General features: G+C 35.1%; 1 protein-coding gene across 6 annotated transcripts in view; it reads right to left on the bottom strand.

Annotated features, from left to right (window-relative positions):
• Nucleotides 1-344: 344 nt before the first annotated feature.
• The window catches only part of LOC309495437 (uncharacterized protein), a 51,266-nt gene continuing 45,610 nt past the window's right edge, over nt 345-6,000 (bottom strand). For 4 of the 6 annotated variants that reach the window (XR_014204662.1, XR_014204664.1, XR_014204666.1 and 1 more), the window contains 2 exons: nt 1,950-3,170; nt 345-1,484 (listed from right to left, as the gene is read on the bottom strand). The gene's annotated coding sequence lies outside the window, so the exon portion shown is untranslated. The remainder of the gene's footprint in view (nt 1,485-1,949; nt 3,171-6,000) is intronic. The other 2 variants (XR_014204663.1, XR_014204665.1) reach the window with 2 other exon arrangements.

Here is a 6,000-nt window from a genome sequence, read left to right as displayed (position 1 = left end):
AAGAGTTCCTGATGGTCTAAAATGGACAATAGATGGTTTTGAAAACATATCAAAGCGCAGAACACTCTTTTCACACTATTTGAGACTATGCATGTGGTACCTATATCTATTGTTTACATTTTATGTTTAAGTTGTAGTTATGTAACATTTTATGTTAACATTCCTAGTTTATGTTGACTCAAATTAATGTACACATTGAATGTAGAATTCTGAAGAAAAATAGGTTCATCCTCCAGTTGAGCAGTGTTAGAGCATGCACTGCATAAAACTCCTGTGCTGTTGAGACTTTGCACGGTAACACTGTACATGTTGTTTACATGTTCACATAATGATTCATATTCGTATTGAATGTTGTAGAATGTTTAAGTAGTAACAGAGTTAAACAACATTTCCAAAAGGTACATCAAGATTTCTTGGAAGCTTTTTTAAATGCTTCCTGCAGTCACTGTGAGATTTGCATATGCTTCCTGTCCATAAACTGTTAAAAAATAATTGTTATGAAATGTTAAATCTGAATTGGGCATGAATGTTAAGTATTTTGCATGTATTGCCTTACTAGTGGACTACTAGTTTATTTTGATAATTGTTGGATACTAGTGTACTGTAATTTCCTGCTTGTTCAAGCATACATCACAACTGTGTTTTATGAAAAAAAAAAAGTTCATTACACTTACAGCTCAAAAATAATACAATATATTAGCATAACAGTTTTTTTTTTTTTTTGAGCTCAAATTTAATTATCGGATTCATTTCATTGTAAAACAAACAATAAAAGTTGTTCTTTCTACATATTCTCTAGTATCTCAATTCTTAACCCTGTAGGCGCCAGAGGTTTTTTCCTAGATTTTGTCATCTTAATTTCAAAAGGCTATATCTTAAAAGTGATAAAAGATAGAGACTTTCTGTAAATTAGAGAAATATTAAGGATGACCCAAAGATTATGTAGGGATTACATTTTCCCATCTAATTTGCATATTATGACGTCATATGGTGGTATTAAATTAAATTCTTAAATGTGTGTACAGTTCATCTGCATGGTATGGGTCCAGATGAGCAGTTAATCCCTTTTCTTTCATAAGAAGAGCACAGAACACAAAAACAGGCTTGTCACAGGGATATGTGTGTATGTGTGTGTGTGTGTGTGTGTGTGTGTGTGTGTATTACATCAAATTTCTTATCTCCTGTCTAAGTATAATGTACAGGTTTCTGCCTTCCTCAGCATCCTCTGGAGGAAGAAGATGAAGCTCCTCCATCAACAGGCAACAAAGTTCAAACACTGTCTCATCACATGGGTACGTCAACATGTGACACTCCTCCTGGCAGTTCTGAACATCCAGAGAATTGCACTGGAAAAGATAGTCGTCTAATCCATAAAGATGAGGAGCCATATACATTATGGATGGACGCCCATGAGGTGCCGTAATGTTCCGTTGCGCTCGGATTCTGTGTGCGTTCCACATCTGCACAAATCTGTCAAGTTCATCCTTAAATGACAAAAGCACATCAAATCCTCCATTAATATATATATATATATATATATATATATATATATATATATATAAATGTTTTCGCCTGTAAAGTCTATTCCGGTGCAGTATATTTTGTAACGGCCTAAGACAAGTGTTAATGCCATGTTGGTAGATTAGCACCTATAGAATTTCCTTTTGTTGAAAGCCCAGATAAAAGTAAAAAGCTACTATATGTTTAGATCCATGTTAGAAGCAGATCGACTTCACGAGCGCAGGTCTTTACTAAAAATTTTTTTACGACTTTATTCTCGTAATATTTCGAGTGTAATCTCGAAATGATAGGATTTTTTTTAATTTTTTTTTACAGTTTTTTTTTTTTTTTTTTTTTTACGTTGCGGTTCAGGGCTTCCATAGAGAGCAGAAACAGAAGCTTATTTTTATATACCTATATGGTTTCATGAAGAAAACTTCTAAACTTACCAGAAAATATGCTCCCTTTGAACAACCTTTGTTTGTTTAAAGACTCGAGATGCCGTCTCTTCCTTATCTCCTCTTTTGCTTTCGATTTTAGGAACTTGGTTAAAGTGAGTCTTTGTCCTCCCTCTAGTGGCGCAGAACGTCATCACATTCTCAGGACCTGCAGAAAGCATTCTTACTCTGATTGACTCGGTCGTCTTTTATAGGCATACATGATAGAAAACGTGTTCGGAGTTGTCTTTGCACAGGCAATACAACACTAGCCTACATCCTGCAATGGCTAGAGAAATTAATTAATACTAATAAAATATTACTCCAGTAAAAGAGAGGTTTCTAAGTAAGAAAGTAAGACAGACCTAAAATAGGTTAGAGCCTCCCCTTACGGAACATACAGTGGTGGTCAAAATTGATGGCACCCCTGATAAATATGATAAAAAATGTCTGTAAAAATAAATCTGCATTGTTTATCCTTTTGATCTTTCCTTCAAAAAATTCACAAAAAACTAACCTTTCATTGAAGTAAAATCATTGAAATTGGGGGGTAAATCACATTATGAAATAAATGTTTTTCTCCAAAACACGCTGGCCATAATTGTTGGCACCCCTAGAATTTTTTATGAGAAAAATATCTCTGAAGTATGTTCCCATTAATATTTACCTTTTTTAGCACACCAGGGTGACTAGGAACATGAAACTATCCAGCTATGATTTCTTGTTTCACAGGAGTTTAAATATGAGGAAACACAAAGGCCAAATCCCCTTAATCATCCATCACAATGAGTAAAACCAAATAATACAGTTCTGATGTGCAGCAAAAGATTGTTGAGCTTCACAAAATAGAAAGTGGCTGTAAGAAAATATCTAAAGAATTGAAAATCCCCATTTTGACCATCAGGGCAATAATTAAGAAGTTATAATCAACTAAAGATGTTACGAATCTGCCAGGAAGAGGACGTGTGTCTATATTGCCTTAATGGACGGTGAGGATGAAAGTTTGAGTGACCAAAGACTCTTTAATAATCACAGATGGAGAATTGCAGAGATTAGTTGAGTCTTGGGGGTCAGAAAGCCTAAAAAAAAAAATTATCAAACAACCCCTAAATCCTCACATGTTGTTTGGGAGGTTTTCAAGAAAAATCCTCCTCGCTCCTCCAAAAATGAACTCCAGCATATTCAGCATATTCAATTGTCAGACACGACTGGATCTTCAAAAGGGACCGGATTCTGTGGTCAGATAAAACAAAAAAAAAGGGCTTTTTGGCAGCAAACCCACCAGATGTGTTTGGTGCAAACAGGGATGAAGAGTACCCCATGCCTACGGTTAAAAATACTGCTGGATCTTATATGTTGTGGGCCTATTTATTTGCTGGAGGTCCTGGACATCTTGTTCAGATACATGGTATTATGGATTCTAGAAAATACCAACAGATAAAAAATCAAAACCTGACGGCCTCTGCTACACTGAAAAAAATGTGGAGCGACATTTACTTAAAAAAAGCTAGGCAACTTTTTCCACACAGAAAGTGCTTGTAATCTTTACTCGGGCTATTTCAATTAGTAATTAATTGTAAAAGTAATTAAATTGAACAAATTAGAATTGAGTAATAATTAATCAAATTAATTCCTTAAAAGTTAACCATTTAAAATGAGTAAAATTTACTAAATATCTTTTATTGCCAACATTGAAGACACCTGATGTTAACAAGCAGAATCACTGAAGGAGAAAACCATAATTAAAGTCACCATTGTGGAGATCAGTGTGTGTTTTAGTTGTGCTCTTGACCCTTAAATTATTAACTTTAAGTTTTGTTTGGCTGCTGTACCTGAGTTATAACAGTCAGATGAACAAATAGAAAAGCTGATCTGATGGTGTTGGTTGTGTTTTAACATAATCATTATTTCACAATCATTTGACCTGAATCACTGAACTCATATAGAGTCCAATTTTTGAGTTAGGTGAACTATATTAATTATAGTAGCATAATATTTTTAGCCTGTTCAATGCAATCCAAATGATCAAATCAATAATAAAATGAATTTTTTTATATATATATATATATATATGCACTTTTTTTTAGGCACACACACACACACACACACACACACACACACACATCAAGATTTTGCGTATGAATCTCAGCAATGGTGACAAACAGATCACCTCTGATTAGGGCTAGGCGATATATCGCACGATATTGTTATGCGCATCTCGTCAGTAAAGCCGGTTCCTTGATTAGTAGTAAATCGCCATCACCTGCTTTCAGATGGAGCGGCATTTACTACAAAGAGCCGTAGTTAACTGACAAGCTGAGCCATATCGCATCAATATCACGGACGTATAGCCAGCGATAATTAATGCGATATGGCTCAGCTTGTCAGTTAACTACGGCTCTTTGTACACAGCAAAAACTCCAGTGTTAATTTAACACTCCTGGGAGTGTATGAGTCCACACTCAAGAGTGTTAAAGTTAATGAGATAATTAAGTGATTAATTTAGTGATGATTGATCATTATTGAAGACACCTGATGTTGACAAGCAGAATCACTGAAGGAGAAAATCTCAAATTGTAAGCCACCGTTATGGTGATTAATGTTTGCTTTAGTTGGGCTCTAGACCATTATATGTGTACTTTAGATTTTGTTTGGCTGCTGTATCTGAGTTATAACTGTCAGTTGAACAAAGAAAAAGTGATCTGATGGTGTTGGTTATATTATGACAATCATCATTTGAGCTTGATCACTGAATTCCTTATTTGCTTATTTCTCACTTAAATGTATGTTGTTGACCACAGAATAACTGTGATTCTGCATAAATATCAAGAATTTTTTATGTAATATAAAGGATTTCTTAAAAGTTGTTTTAAAAAAATATATCTTCTTTTAGGCACACACAGATGTCAAGATTCAGTCTATGCAGAATAGAATATTCAATTAGGAAAAGTAAATTACATAGACAATTCAGATCATAATTTATTCATACCGCAATGCATGATGGGAGCCATTAATGAGTTGTGATTGGTGGCAGCCACTGCAACATGCTTTATTATTGTCACCATTGTTGAGATTCACAGGCTGATTATTGATGTCTGTGTTTTAAATAAATTTCTCTGAATGTCTTTTGATCAGAACAATGTTTATTAAATATTCTGAATTATAAGTAAAGTACTGATAATCATAGGCTGAAGAATCACAAAACTGCTGCTAACAAGTTAAGCCAAACTATCTCAATATGTTTCCTTTTTCAGATCACAGCATGATTATGTCAAAACTTAGCCAACACTATAAGATAACATTTTACTTTGTTCATTTAACTGTTATAAATCAATAACAGCAGACAAACAACAGTAAATATTAAAGTAACTATATAATGGTCTAGAGCCCAACTAAAGCAAACACCCATCACCTTAATGGTAACTTAACTTTGTGGTATTGCTGTTTACCAGTCAGTATGAACAACCTGCAAAAAATAAGCTGAGGCTGAGATTTGTTTTTTCACTTGAGATCAATATGCCAAATAAATATACTTTTAAACTATATCAGACACTGAACTGCACATTAAAAAGAAGTAGCTACCACAATAAACATGCTGTCTTTCCACCCAGAGGATTAATTTCTTTGCGATATACATCTTGATATTTTACATTTACATTTTGGGCCCTATTTTAACGATCTGAAATGCAAGTATCAAGCGCAAAACGCAAGTAACTTTGTGGGCGGATCTCGGGCGCTGTTGCTATTATACCGGCGGGATAAATGACTCTTGCGCCCGACGCAAATCTAAAATGTGTTGGTCTGAAGCAGCTTCATTATTCATAGGTGTGGTTTGGGTGTAACGAGAAATAAACCAATCAGAGCGTCATCTCACATTCCCTTTAAGAGCAGGCTCGCTTGTTCCATGGCAGATTGCTATATAACGGCATAGAGTCCTGCACGCGGGTACCCGTCGGGTGACCCGCAAATTTTGCTCAAACGGGTGAAAAATATCCAACTGTGTCGGATACGGGTGCGGGTCGGGTCGGACACGGGGGAAACACGGGTCTAAAAGCGGGTTTAA

The sequence above is a fragment of the Leuciscus leuciscus genome, assembly GCF_965113295.1.
Source record: "Leuciscus leuciscus genome assembly, chromosome: 3".
Classification (NCBI taxonomy): domain Eukaryota; kingdom Metazoa; phylum Chordata; class Actinopteri; order Cypriniformes; family Leuciscidae; genus Leuciscus; species Leuciscus leuciscus.
This window is presented reverse-complemented; position numbering and strand designations above follow the sequence as displayed.